General features: G+C 38.2%; 1 long non-coding RNA gene across 1 annotated transcript; it reads left to right on the forward strand.

Annotated features, from left to right (window-relative positions):
* Positions 1-1105: 1105 nt before the first annotated feature.
* On the forward strand, positions 1106-14001 carry LOC138743012 (uncharacterized). Its single transcript, XR_011344591.1, has 2 exons — positions 1106-1187; positions 13745-14001. It is a non-coding gene; the product is annotated as an uncharacterized lncRNA (long non-coding RNA).
* The last annotated feature ends 1232 nt before the right edge of the window (positions 14002-15233 follow it).

Genomic DNA, 15233 nt, shown 5'->3' on the forward strand with positions numbered 1-15233 from the left:
AGGTAATGAGTAATGTCTCCCCGATGCCTCGCCGTAGTATTCCAAGTTGTTTTACGTGAACTCTATGACAGATAAATAGCTATAAAAATGGAGAACAATATGTGATAGAAAGGTTTCCCTGCTCCAAACGCTGATATTATATGTGTGTGTGTGTTTAATTTAATATTTATAGTCAGAAGAAAAAATAAAGTATTAATTAAAAATCTCACAGTTGTCGGCATTGTTGCAATTTCAATGTCAAATGTTTTTTAAACGTTCTCTGCAGTTGTTCTGCGACATTCGTGTGCAGCTGTCCGCTGTGATAGCATTAAAATAGGGAAGAAACATATTAAATTTAAGGTTAAAAATCAGTATTATTCCGAGGTGCTTGGACTTAAATGTCGTCTCACGGATAATGACTGTATGTACTGCAGAATGAGCATCTGTGATGACAACGTTGTGAGGTGTAATATTTTATGATGGTCGTCAAATTTACACTTTTCAATTAATGCTTATTTCCCAGGTGATAAGGAAAGGTGAAGTCAAAGTGTAACGCATCAGTACATGGAAGGTTTTAATTGCAAATATTCGCCTCAAATGGTTTTCCACTGAGCATCGATGTTAAAGAATGTATATTAGAGAATTGATAGATTGATTGCTAAACAAAGAGGGATGTTAATATAAATGTTTGAATAGAGAGGGCAATAAATGAGAATGGAGTATAGAACAGTACAGCGCTGAATCTTCCAGTTTCTTAACAAGTTTCAGGACAGGAGAATCAATGCATATTGATTGTTTCTTAGCCCAGTGTTCTTGGATCTTCTGTACTGTTCGATAATAAAATAAGAACATGACGACGGCTTTTAATTTTTCAGGTTTTGACTCCCCTTTGGGGTTCCGTTTCGGACATTTATGGTCTGTTTCATTTTGAATAATCATTTAAAATCTCCAACATGAGTGAACGAGTTATTTACACCCGCGTTTAATTTCTATTCAAACGACCATCATACGGTAGAAGGAAATAATTTGTCTGCGCGTTATTTTATTGCCAATAGCCATCTTCAGCGTTGGCGGCATTATTTCGCATGAGTAGATCTGATCCAAATCAATTTTGTCGCAGTATTCCAAATAACTCAAAGGCCCATTCCACGACGGAAAACATGTGGTGTTCAATGCCGTGGTAGCATTTGGCGCAAGGTTGTGCAGAGGTAATTGTGATATTTTTGTTATATTATTGTATGTTTGAGCTTTGATTTATGCAGTTTTATTCTGAATAATCGTTCGTTTGTTGATAGCCAACATATATGCCTACAAAACAAATTCAACGCATCTTCTCTTAGCAAGCAATCCTTTTCTATCTACTGTCATAACAATTTATGTAAATATATCTCGTGCAAACGCATCGACTTTTTATTGTATTCGAGTGCAAGACTTCTTTTCATATTTAAACATTCCGTCGCTTTTTTTTTATCAGCGCCAATTGCATTTGGTGGGCATAATATAAACGTTAGTATTATAGGATTGTGAACTTTCAAACGTGAAGTGGGAACAGGGCTGTCAAAATTAATCGGTGGACATGTGCTATACGATATATCATCAATGGATTAATGGAGATCAAATTCCATGTACTATTGTAAATGAATAGTACTTTGGTAAATATGCATTTAGTTTGGGTGATTACTTATAGATAAATAAATGCCTTTGGTATTATCAATTAAGCATAAAAATCTCTCTAAAAGTATTTTCTAAGAGCTTTCAACGCCTTTGAATTAAACCTATAAGCCTCTTAGCATTTTACTCCTCCGTTGTGGTCTTTATATCAGCGTTCGAAATATAAAATGCAGTTTGCGATCTTTTCAAGTATCTGAGGAGCAAGGCAGGGACAATTTATATAATTCGTTAATTATGGGGGCAAGATGGCAACGATAGGTTCATTCTCAGCCCGTTGCTTAGTCGATGATCTGATTAAAAGTGCATGCTTAATTTCAACTGAAGTTGAGGTGCATAGAAAGACTTTCATCGGTCGGAGAAACGATGTTAATGAGCTGGAGGAGATGGAAAAATCATGTTGGAAGTGCAAAGTGTCCGATCTAGTACGTATGAAGAAACATCAACTGTGATCGTTTCCGAATGGAGCTTAGAATGCACAGTTCCCTGTCCTGACAGCCGGAGATGGTGTGATGGAAACCGCAATTTTTGACGGATGCACCAATCTGTCAGCTCGGACATTGTTCGTATCTGGGTTTAAAAATAAACCCATGCAAACAGACAGTGCAGCATTTTACCAGAGGGTGAAAGTGAAACTCGCATTCTTTACACCTGTACACAGAAATAAAACATTTAAACATAATTCCGTAGTCAGATATTTGAAACCCGTGCATACCCTGATTTAATTATGCCTAGTTGCTACATTGGGATCTTTTGTGTTAAGAATTGAGAAGGCGATATGCCTGTTGGCAGCTGGTTTGTATTTGTCTCAGTGCCAGCATGACATTCTTCTTTCAGGTGGCGAACTTTTGCACATTCACCTAAACAAACGGGGCGCATCAGCGCAAATTACAGCCGCTAATTGGTGCAACCTTTCAAATCCTCTTAAACCAGGCGGTTTGTTTTTATTAGTTAATAAGGGCTATTGCTTCAAATGAAACCGAGAAATAGGGATAAGCGAAGCCGACTTTATATAAAAAGAAAATGTGGTTTAGGCTGCTATTTTAAAGCCCTTTTGGCGATATTGCACTGGGGTCGATCAATTGATTTAGTTTCATGTTTTCCCTGCTTCCCCCCCGCCCCCCCCCCCCCCCCCCTTTGCTCCTCCCTCCCGTGAACTGAAACGAGTCAATTCTGGAGATGTTTTACTGTCAAGTAGTGGGATGAAGTTTTGATTTTGTTTTGTAAACTCTGATGGCAAGTAGTGGCATTTGGTTCTGGCACTCCGACGCCATGATAAATATTTTCATTCTAAAGGTTATTTCCAGAATTATTACCCGCACCATTGCGGGTGCAAATTGCTGCAGAGGTTTCTCTACACTCTTTGATCTGCGGAGTTTCTCCAGTATTGTGTTTATACTTCAACCACGGTGTCTGCAGGCGTTTGTGTTTTACTTGCTGCAAAGTTGTTTGGTGGCGTTGTAATATTTCAACGTTCCCTCAAATAGGTTCAAAGAGTCAAAAAAAAATCATTGCATTCTCCCTTAACGGCGATCTAATCATTTCGGTTGCTCTGGTTAATGAAACAAATCTGGTAGGGACGGACGGGGCTGCAAAGGTCAGACACAACAGTCGCAACCAAAAAATAGGGGAGGGTTCAATCAAATACATCTGACCTGCAAATGTAGAGTCTGATCAAAACACACGGGAGATTGGAGCACGATGTGCTGCGTTAAATTTAAATGGAAAACGAGCAGACAGTATTGGTTATCTCCACAATGATGTTCTTAAATTAGTCATTGCGTGTTCTTTGTGCAATTGTTCTGCTTTATCACAGTATTGGGATGAGCTACTCTGAACCAATCTAATGTAACCTTGTGCTCATTTTCAGGTCTAATTGACGCCAAAGTGTATCATGTAAATTTGAATTAAATGTTTTAATTATTTAATAGACAGCGGACAGGTTGATTAAAAATAAATTTGTTACCACTCAAAGTATTTTTATGAACAACATTCGCAATGAATGACACCCCGTTTTGCTTTGTCATGTTTTATTCGCTGTTTGCTTGCATTTATTTGTGGTCAGTTGTTGACCCTGGGCCCTCATCTACGTGTGTAAAATGTGTGTGCGGGAGTCCCTAATTCACGATGATATTTTGGAAGCGGGGGCAATATTTTTAAACATGAAGCCGCAGCGATACACCTTATTAATGGCAAACAAAACATTCTTTACCTTTCCATTTCCTAAATATGACTAAATACATATTTAAATAATCTGCTGTTAACGCCTTTTTAAAAAAAAAGATGCCCCCGTCGTTAAAATGTAGTCGATGTAAAAGCTGGGTTTTGTTTTCACGATGAACGGTGACTGTTTTGACACATGCCAATTTAAGGAACTACTCGTTCGCATGCTTTCCCTAAATCGGTCATTTGCAGGAATTTGTTGTGGTTTCCCCGTCCCCAAAGAATCATCTTCCCGAAGCGTTTGGTCTCATCAGCAAATTGCCACACGAATTTACAACCCACGATGGGTAACATTTAGAAAGATTCTGAAGATTACGTCCCCTCCCCCCCCCCCAAAAAAAAACAGTTGGTGAAAGATGGTTTATCTTTAATTATTCCCCCATGGTATCTGAACTTGGCAGGTATCACTGTAATTGCTCTTCGTATTGACTTTATCCACGCAAATGAAAGTCTATAATTTGCCCATGTTTGTCCCAGAGACTAAAAGTGCTCACTCACTATTTTAACAGGGTCCTATGGCATATCTCAGTACACAATATTTGAGAAATTAATGTAAGATAGAGGGATGCGGCTGGGAAAATGGTTAATGAAAACATTTACACTCTTTATTTAATCTGTATTATGGTCATTTTTTAATTTCAAAATTGGAAATTGATTTCTAATGTTTCTGCTTACAAGAAGTTCAAGTCGATTTATCTTTATCATTGATACCTTTCTTTTGGTGATGAAACCAAATAGAGAGAAGTCACAACTCCAGCAGTTCAGTCGAGGCCAGCGTTTTGTTATCATGTACAAATCCACCTCAGAGAGATAGAAATCGGAGTCTTTTGGCTGACATTTCAGAACAATGACACAGGATGTTTTTTTTTAATATGAAGTAAATATGTACATTTTGCTCAGTGTCCTTCTCGTGTTGCTTATTTTACAAATAATTTTGACAAAGATAAACGCCGTTCCACTCCAAACACAGGGTTTGGTCACGAAGCAATTTTTGCTCAGAAGTGTTGGTACCTGGTGCCTATCTACAGATTTCGAACACCCGACAATATAATTCAAGGATATTTACACTGATTCTTATAAATCGCTCGATTAAAATTATGTTCTTGATACTTTAGCAGTTATATAATATTCCATCTTATCCCACCAACTATCTCAGTAGATTCTATCATTTCTTTAGCTAAACCAATAGTTTGAAGTATAAACATGTTTGTTCAATTATATTTGCAAGGTGACTCGAAGAAGAGCAACATATTTGATAACACGTGCTTTAAAATATTTTTAATATTTTAACGATACTGCAATGCTGACTAATAGAACAAAGGCTATAGGATTTTGTGTGATTTTGATCGATGGACGCACAAAAGAATTTGAAGTCAGTATGAACAGCATTAGGAGAAGAATATTGTTAATATAAAATGTCTTCCAACTCTGAGTCGTGCTATTTGTCAAACCCCGTATTTGTCACCCAACATAAGTCCATGTCTAAAATTAACTTGAGACAATAATGCAAACTTTAAAAACCAATTGCTCTATGTATACAGCTTTTGTAAATGTAAGCAATGGACGTTTTAAATAAGCATTATTATTTCACATACTAATTTTAGAACATTTCCTTTAACTTTGGGGACTATTTAATTTCAGGAAAGGTCATTGCGACTGATATTTTTTAAGCAGGAAGCCAATCTTTTGCGGTTTGTTTATTTATTCAGGGCAATAGTTGAATCTAGGCACTAACTTAAGGAGATCATTTGATTGCGTTTTAAATTAGTGCCACTTTTCAGCTTTTGCTAAACTCCAGATCATGGGTCGAAATATTAATACCACCTGTTCTCAGGTCAGGACTTTTGGTACATGGTGCACCTTCGGGTTTCCAATATTTCGGCTCTGCAGAATTCTCACGATATGAACCTTTCATAGTTTTATAATTATAGTTGCAGAATGTATTCATTTCAACTACCTGTGCGTAGCAGTGCAATTGTTGAATGGGAGCAATTAAAGATATGATTCAGAACCGCTTCTTAAATACCTGGATGTAATGGTTAGTGCTTGATTTTAAAATAGTCGATTGTTCCAAATTTGTCTGGTGCAAATTGGGGCAGGTAGAATGGAATACACTTACTGGAATTGTTTTTTTTTTAAATATCTCAATTTGGCATAGAAAGAAAAACAGACTGAATTGCGAGAAACCAAAAAAAAAACGCGAGGAATGCAGAAGTGTCGTTTCTGGTGATCAATGATAGCCATTCTTTTCTCTTTTGTGTTGATCTTTAATAACATGAGCATGGGTCCTAGAGCTATCCAATGTTTTTGAACAGCCATCTATTGCTAGACCATGTTAAATGTCGTGTTGGTTGGATTTGCCAAATGGCTGTCTCTGAAATGCGAAGAGTCTTAAAATTCAACTTCTGAAGTCAGATAGGTATCCTCGGTTTGACCTTCTATCTATTGCAGGGTAAGTTTTTAGCTTTCCCGAGGGTCTTTTTTTTCCAGCCTGCCGTTTAACTAATGGGGACATTTCTGCGTCTATTCTAATTTAGTTCTGAATACGAAGTTAATATTCATTGTGTCTAATTTTACTTGGAACATAGTAATTGTTGGAATGGAATAGATTTTTGCTTCTTACAATTGACGTAGTAAATTGCATTATCAAATATAAAAATTAGTGCATTTGTATTGTCATTGCTGGTCACTTACATTCGGATTCTTACGAAGTAAATTATGGATTTCCGTGTTTCACAAACAAAGAGGTAAATGTTATGGTGCGTTTTTATTAAAAATCTTCCACTCAATCACTGGAAACACATTTTTCGCACAGAGATTTTATTCTATTTTCTCATGAGCGCATAAGATTTCCATGAGTTCATTGACAAAATGATGGATAATTTACCTTATAATTCACCTCCAAACCTGCGTCTTTTTTTTAAAAAAAGCAAAGCTCATGGCAGTTCTGTACCAGTATTCAAACCAAGACAAATGCACTGGTAACATGGTTGTTTAATACTTAACAGTATAAACCAGTACTTAAAAGTTTAATACTTTCTTTCTACATTGAATCTGTCTTTTTTTTTTGAATAAGCATTGGATTCATTTATGAAAAAAAAAATGGCTTGCAGCAAAATCATGGTAATCTGTTTTGTGTGTTATTCACACATGCCTCTCAAAAGGTTACCTGGGGGACGCATCATTTATCTTAAACCAAACATGTGCAGTTTGAAAAACGGTGCAACATCGCTCCCTTTAGGGGATTTAGGGCATTGCACACATGCTCGGCCTTGCTAATTAATATAAAGTAATCACCTTGCTTGTAATCCTGTCTGGAAACTACTTGTTGCAATAACAACCTTCAGCTGAAAAGAATTGGTGGCTCGTCGCCACTTTTTAATTTTAATTCGTCCAAAATATCACCCGGGCTGTGAACAATAGGTACAAATGTTTGAGAATGGTCATTCTCAGAAAGAAAGCCACCAGTGCATTTTATTTTCTTTAAACCAAACAAAAACCCCATATATGAGGAACAAAGTCTGATGAAGAGATAATGGCGATTGAAAACACGCCATTTCTGTCGACATCGGGTTTCAACATGGGAACATTACAACGCAGGCCCTTCTGTTGACCTACGTATTTTTAAACCTACTCCACAATCCTACTCCACCTTCCCTACCTCGCACCTATAACCCTTTATTTTTTCTTGCATTCATGTGCCTGCCTAACAGTCTTTTAAATGTACTTGTTCTCTCAGCTAAACTTTCCTCCCCTCACCTTAAACAGATGTTCTCTGGCATTTGTTGCTATCACCCCTTGAAAAATGGTGCTGGCTTTCCATCCATTATATCCCTCTCATAATCTTGTAGACCTCTATTAAGTCACCTCTCATCCATCTTGAGTCCAAATTTAAAAAAAAAGATCTAGCTCTGTTAACCTTGCCTTATAAGACACATTCTCTAATCCAGGGAACATCCTGTTAAATCTCCTCTGCACTCTCTCCAAAGCTTCAACATTCTGTAATGAGGCAACCAGACTGAACATAATATTCAACTTGTGGTCTAACCAGTGTTGTATAGAAAGGCAACATTATCTCTTGAACTCAATCTCCTGACTAATGAACACCAGCATACCATAAGACTTTGAACTACCCTATCAACCCATGCAGCAACTTTGAGCGATCTATGGATTTGGACCCCAAAGTCCCTCTGTTCTTCCACACTGTGAAGAATCCTGCCATTAACCATGAACACCCCCTTCAATTTCGACCTTCCAAAGTACATCCACTTATCTGGATTGAACTTCATCTGCCACTTTTCTGCCCAATTCTGCATCCTGACTATATCCTGTTGTAACCTACAAAAAACCATCTATACTATCCATGACACCTCCAATCTTGGTGTCATCTGCACTAACCCATCACTCTACTTCTTCATCCAAGTCATTTATAAAAAGCTCAAAGAGCAAGGGTACCAAAACAGATCCCTGCTGAACTCTTATCAGTCATTGATCTCCAAGAAGAACATGTTCCATCTACTATTGCCCTCTTCTCTCTACAGTCAAGCCAATTATGAATCCACGCAGCCAAGTTTCCATGGATCCCATACATCATGACATTCAGAATGAATCTATCATGGGGAATCTTGTCATTTTTTAAAAATCCTTCAGGACAGTAACAGGCCAATTTGGTCCATGGGTCTGTGCCAACCAATTTACATCCTATTAATCAATACACCCCTGGGACATTTTGAATGGTGAGAAGAAACCGGAAGCACCAGGGAAAACCACACAGACATGGGGAGAATGTACTAACTCTTTACAGACAGCATGGGATTCGAACCCCGGTCCCGATCACTGGTGCTGTAAAGGTATTGCCTACCTTCATCAATTTATTTTAATACTTCCTCAACCTCAATTAGGCTCATGAGGCATGAACTGCCCCTCACAAAGTCATGCTGACTCTTTCTGAGAAGACTATGCTTTTCTTAATGGTCATAAATATTGGCTTTAAGTATCCTCTCCATTAGTTTGAAGTACACCTCGCTCATCTATAATTCTCATGATTCTCCCTATTTTTTTTAAAACAAGAGGACTACATTTGCAATTCTTCAAATCCTCCCATGTCTCCCCTGTGGCCAGGGAGGATGTAAAGATCATTTCCAAAGCCCAAGTAAGCTCTTTTATCATTTCCTGAAGTATTCCTGGGGTATATTTTGTCCAGTCTCAGGGACTTATCATTCCTAATGTTTTTTAAGAATATCCTCTTTCTTAACTTCAACATTCTCCAGCATATAAGCTTGTTTTATATTGACCTCACGTTGACCAAGGTCCTCCTCTCTCTGGTGAACATGGCTAACATTATCCTTGAAAACGTTAAAATGCAGGAACTGGAAATTTATAGGTGACCCCCTCCCCACATGATTAAAATGGTCTCAGTTGTCAGATTAATTTGAACATGGAGACAAATCTTTACAACCCCAGTTCAAAAATAAGATCCAAACGGGAGTTCTCACCAAAATTAGGGAATCTAATCATGAGCCGTTTCGACCCATTCTTCAAGGTAGCAGGGTCATTAACGACTTCTCGTATCCTTGGGACCTCTCCTTTTATCTCTTTCAAGTAAATTAATACCCGTATTGAGGATTCATTAGAAGATTAATCTGAATTGCTCTCCGAATTTTTCCAGGGTAATAATGCACCATGCTAGAGCACAAGCATTAACGTGGGCTGGGGGTGGTGGTAATGGAGGGAGATTTAGGGATCTGTGCCGGGAAACTTTTTCTCTCTCTAGAGATGGGTAGATGTCTGCCACAGGCTGTTAGGGATATTGATGGAAGCAGATAGAGTAGTTATAGAGTAGAACAATATGTCCAATGTACAAGCCGCAGAGTTTTGGTTTAATTTAGCACCATGCTCGGCGCCGACACCTTGGACCGAGCCCGAGGAGCCCGTTCCTCTGCTGCACCGTTCTGTCTTAGTGCAATTGTGTTGACTTTATTTTCTATCGCTCCCTCTTGCATCCAACAAAATAATGCTGTTGAGATCTTCGGGCTCAGTCGAAAAGCATTGCAACAAAAGTACTGGTTTGCAATGAAACATGTTTTTTGAACGGCTTCATTTACGTACTAGTTGTAATCAAGAAATAGATGGCAATTATAAATGTCTGAAATGGGAAAATATTTTTCAATGATCGAGGCAGTGGTGAAACCCAGTTCAGTTTCTCTATTCCGACACATTTTGTCAATATTGTACTATCTCATTCGTGACAAATTTATAAATAGTTTTAAAATCTAAATAACACACTCACTTCCACATCAGGACCAGCTCGCCCAGCCCCCACGGTTAGCTAGGTATGCAGGGCTCAGTAATGTTTATTCGCAAATCTATTTAAACAGGAAAATATGCACTGGCTTTAGTCTCAGAAATCCGGCAATTGTGGTGATGGCAAATTTTGGTTCTTAAACTAAAAGACGTAAATTCTACTCAATTATCTACCGTTTCATTTGTTATTAAAACACACACACACATACACACACACAAAAAACAAATCAAATACTTTGTATGAATTGATGATATCTCACGATCCTACGAAGATGATTGAATATTTCCAAAATGCTGATCTCTTGCAGTTTTTAAATAACCAAAATGCTCTTTGTGTTCATATTTGTCGCTTTCTTACGAGGCTGTGCAGAAAAATGGGAGAAATTTCAACAACGTTGACAATAAGCGCTACTGCCTTGTTTCCTATCCAATAAAGGGCAAATATAATGAACAATTATTTGAATCAAATCTAAGTTAAAAATTAAAAACAGGCCTTTACCATCAATCAATTCATCCGAATGTTTGACCTTACTCCCTGACGCAGTAAATATAACATTATATAAAGTCAAATCGCAGCACTCCTTTGAAACGTGCTTTAATTTAATCTTCTTTTCGTTAACATAATGCCAGCCCTATATAGATTTCAGCGATTAAGCCCGTTAACGATTTTATGCTTGCAAGATTTGGAGATGGGTGTTGAAATAACGAGCCTCGAATGGGAGTAATGTTGGTAAGCAGAAGACGGAGTTTCAAAAGTACCTGAGGGGAGATGAGGATTTTTATTTTAAAAAAAGCAGTGAGGAGCTACGATCTGAATGCGCTGCCTGTGGGCAATGCGAGAAGATTCAGTTGTCTATTTGAACAGGGATGTGGATCAATGGGCGCAGCAGGACCGTTGATGGTATCCTGTGTTGGACGATGGCGTGCACTCTCTCCAGTGGAGATATGACAGCATCGACGATGATGTACCTCGCTACCACCATGCGACCAATTTTGGAATGAGTACGAACATCAACCGTTGAATTTGTTAATATTTGTGCAACGTTGCACCTCGACTGCCCTTAGCCCAAATGCTGAACCGTGTCTGCTTTCCAGTCCAGTGTTTAGCTGAGGTTTCCGTGGTGGCTCAAGGAACTTAACTCGTGTTATTCTCAAGTCGAAACCTCAATATTTGATGGATAAAGGGGCCCGACCCGACCAGTTCTACTCTCGGGTGCAGTCCGAGCCGCCGAGTCCCTCCGATTTCTCTCTTTGTTCACTCGAGCCAGATCAATACGATGGACAGCAGAGGGCACCACGTCAACAAGTTTCCATCAACCTCCTCCACACCACCTTCTCCCATCCAACTGCAATTCACCTGACTCCCAACTGCAGAATTAGCACATGGCATCAAACAGTAGTGTGCCTTGTGCATCCGAGGATCTTGGCTCGCCGTTGTAAATGGAACCAATTAGCACCAGAACGATCAATAAAACCAGATAGAAACTTGGTGCATTAACAACAAAATAATCTTATATAATATTGGAGCAAACAGAGCATTTAATTATTCGTTTTGACGGAGATTAGGTAATCATTTTGCTTTGCCATTCCTTATTTATAATATTGCCTTCTTTGGTTTCATCTGAATATATTCACGGTGACACGTACTAGCAATGGACTAACCTTGAAGGAACTGTAGTTGGCACAATAGCCGCATGACGTTTTGATGGATTTGTGGGGAGTGAAAAGATTGAGACACATGGAAGTGCGCAGATGCAGGTTTATCGAAGAAGAACTCAGTAAACATGGGCTGGCAGTTACTGCAAGAGCCCCGTTTAAATGTGGCCGGATAATCTTATCTCGTTCTTTTCTCACAACATCCCACATCTGCCAGGTGTCCTGTGAGCCTGGCTCACAGGTTTCTTCAGCCTTTCTGGTGCTCTGCAGTGCCAGGTGCCTTCCTCCTCCTTTAAAATCATAAAAACCTATCACCTCATCTTTGGAAAATAATACCAACTGTGTGGAGAGAGTGCAAAAGCAAAGAACAGAAATAATTGAGAATGTAAATTATAAGGAAGGTAAAGGCCATTGAAATGACCTTATGTGATTTTTTTTGTGAACTCTTCAAGACTTTTGGGAGAATTGATTGAATGCCTCTCTACTTTGACTGTCATGGGTGACCTACCACTTTATGAATCTGGAAGTTAAATGAATGTTCATCCCCCTGCAGCACATTCCGACTTAAATTCATGACTGCATTTTACTCTTGGCTTCATCACAAAACAGTTTGTGCTCAAGGTGTGCCTGCAGTGTCAGAGCTTGCAATTCCAAACAGGTAATTTGGGATATTATGAGAGAACATTAAGAAGAAAGTCCACTTTCTTTTAGTCTACAAGCAGTAACAGAGAACCTGCTGTTGTTCACAATGTGAGAGATAAGTAAAACTGATATAAACATGAAGATGAGGAAACTAGTATAGATATATGTGTAATAAATAAAGCCAGTATGAATAAGATAAGGGTAGATAATAGATAATAGAATGTAGGAAGTAAAGTTAGTTTGGATAAGATAAGGGTTTTCTTAACCTTAGACAGAATTAGCAAGTTCTGCATAGAAGAGTTAGTAAGCCCTGAGGGTTGGGAAGGTGTGAATAAGGACAAAGCCAGGTGAATAAGGACAATGACATGATGGGACATAGACAGGATACCCCCTGGTCCTCCAAGTTCACAGAAACAGCACGTAGGCAGACAGAATTGCCTAATGCCAAACTCATCCAGGAGGCAGAAGAATGTAAGGGGGAGGGTACTTCTATACTGAAATCAACTGTATAAAAGTTGGGTGAGCCCCAGTGTATGTGTGTATTCCCAGGGTAAGGGGAAGCAGTCAACTTTGCATTGTATAATAAATGTTCTTTGTTCTCAATTTTTGTCTCGAGCAAATTCTGTGAAGGTACTTCTGTTTCTCACAACAATATTAGCGAATTTATAAAATAAATGGACTACATTTTATTACTGTATTTAAAGAAAAAGGGGGCAATGTTTAAGAATTAATTTACTGTACGCATTTCTCAAAAGAGAGCACTAAATTGACCGGTTGGAATTAATTGGAATTAAAGTACAGCAGCAATGAAATGAGGCAAATTTGGCTGAATTTCAAAAAGATAAAAGCAAACAGCAGACTTCCTGCTGATGGAACAAGTTAAAAGAAGGATTAGCAAACAGGTCAAATAAATAGAGGTTGTTGGAATGGTACCAGTGAAAAATAACTTTTATTAATTGGATATGCTAAAGAAACTGGGATTGTCTTCCTTAGAACTGAGAAAGCAATGGACAACTTTGCGGCAACACCATTTATGGATTTAAGATAATACTGGTTAACAAAGGTTTTGCTTCCTGAACACTTTTGGGTGTTTTTTATAGATTTTGGTCATAAAAATCACTTTACGATTTTCCTATCACAGACCTTTATTTAGATATAAGCTATTTTTGTGATCCAGTCATATTTTAAGACTATTTCAAGAACACAAAACCATGAAGTGAAAATTCATTTTCTGCATTTGCTCTTTGACTTCTTCTCTGTTGATCTTGTGCAGTCAGTGACGAACATGGGAAAACTTTCATCATGACATTGCGACCATCAAGACAACTGGAATCCATCAATGCTGGCTGGCTATTATTGGACGCTGACACAAGAGGCATCAGATGCTGAGTACAAACAATAATCTGCAGCAAAACATATTTACATCATTTGAACTAATTGAATGTGTCAACAATTAAATATGCTAAATTCAATGAAAGTTAATGTAATGTTTCTCCAACTTCCTATGCAATAGAACAAATCTGCAATTAACTTTGTGTTCAGCTTGAAGTTGTCTATCATAATCCCTAACTTTTTTCAGGATGTAAACCTTTAAAAAAAAGTTGTTGTCCAGTGTTGGCACCTGAAAACCCAAATGCATAATGAAGGTATTTTCATGAAGAAATAGCAATGGGAACAGGCCTTTGGCCTATGTTAACCATTAAGCAGCCAATTGTACTGATTGGGTACCACACACAGATTCGACCACACACCTAAACAGTCGGGAAAATTTACAGTGACCATTAACCCTCTAATCTGCATATCTGTGGGGAAAGAAGGAAATGCGTGAAGTCATAGGGAAAACCTCCACTTTCCACAAAGATGGTGATCAGGTTTAAGACTGGGTTGGTGGAAATGAGGTACCGGTTTACTTGCTATACAACTGTGCTGCACCAATAGGTCTGTCAAGAATTTGGAAATGCGCTGCAATAAAAATGATGAAATCATCTTAACATTACCTTCAAACATGTTTTCCGAAACGTAATCTATTCTTAATCACAGAACACTACAGCACAGAAGCATGCTTTATGGCCCCTCTTGTCCAGGCCAAATATTTTTCCACCTAATACCTTTAACCTGCACCCAGATCATAGCCCACCCATACATGTATCTATCTAAACTTTTCTTAAAGTTTGAAATTGAACCCACTACCTCCACTGGCAGCTCATTCCACACACTCACCCCTCTCTGTGTGAAGAAATTCCACGTAATATTCCCTTCAAACATTTCACATTCCACCCTTAATCTCAATATGCTCCAGCACATAATCCTGTTCTATCTTGACCTCGCGTGGACCAAGATCCTTCTCTTCGGTGAACACTGAAGCCAAATACAATAATCTAGCACCTATGGGGATTGATAGATGCTGGATAAGTGTATATTCCAGATGTTTGAAATTGTGTGTTGTATGATTGGTGAACTAACGTCGATTTTAAACTTCCGTAATTTTTACCTATTTTGTTACGTACACGACAGCAGCGATAAAGATTAGCCCAGACAGTGTTATCTTTAACATAATATTTTTAATTATTAATCAATTTTATATAACACCTATTCTAATTTAAGTAACTTATCTAAACTTAAGTAAATTTATATGCAATTATCTAACTTAAACTCTAACTATGGTCGAATATATTAGTATGTGTGTGGAATACCCCAAGGCACTACAATCAAGCCTCAATTCTTGAAAGGCAGTTCCAAGTTTAAAGTTCAGAAATTCAGAG

This window comes from Narcine bancroftii, chromosome 9, assembly GCF_036971445.1.
Source record: "Narcine bancroftii isolate sNarBan1 chromosome 9, sNarBan1.hap1, whole genome shotgun sequence".
Lineage (NCBI taxonomy): Eukaryota > Metazoa > Chordata > Chondrichthyes > Torpediniformes > Narcinidae > Narcine > Narcine bancroftii.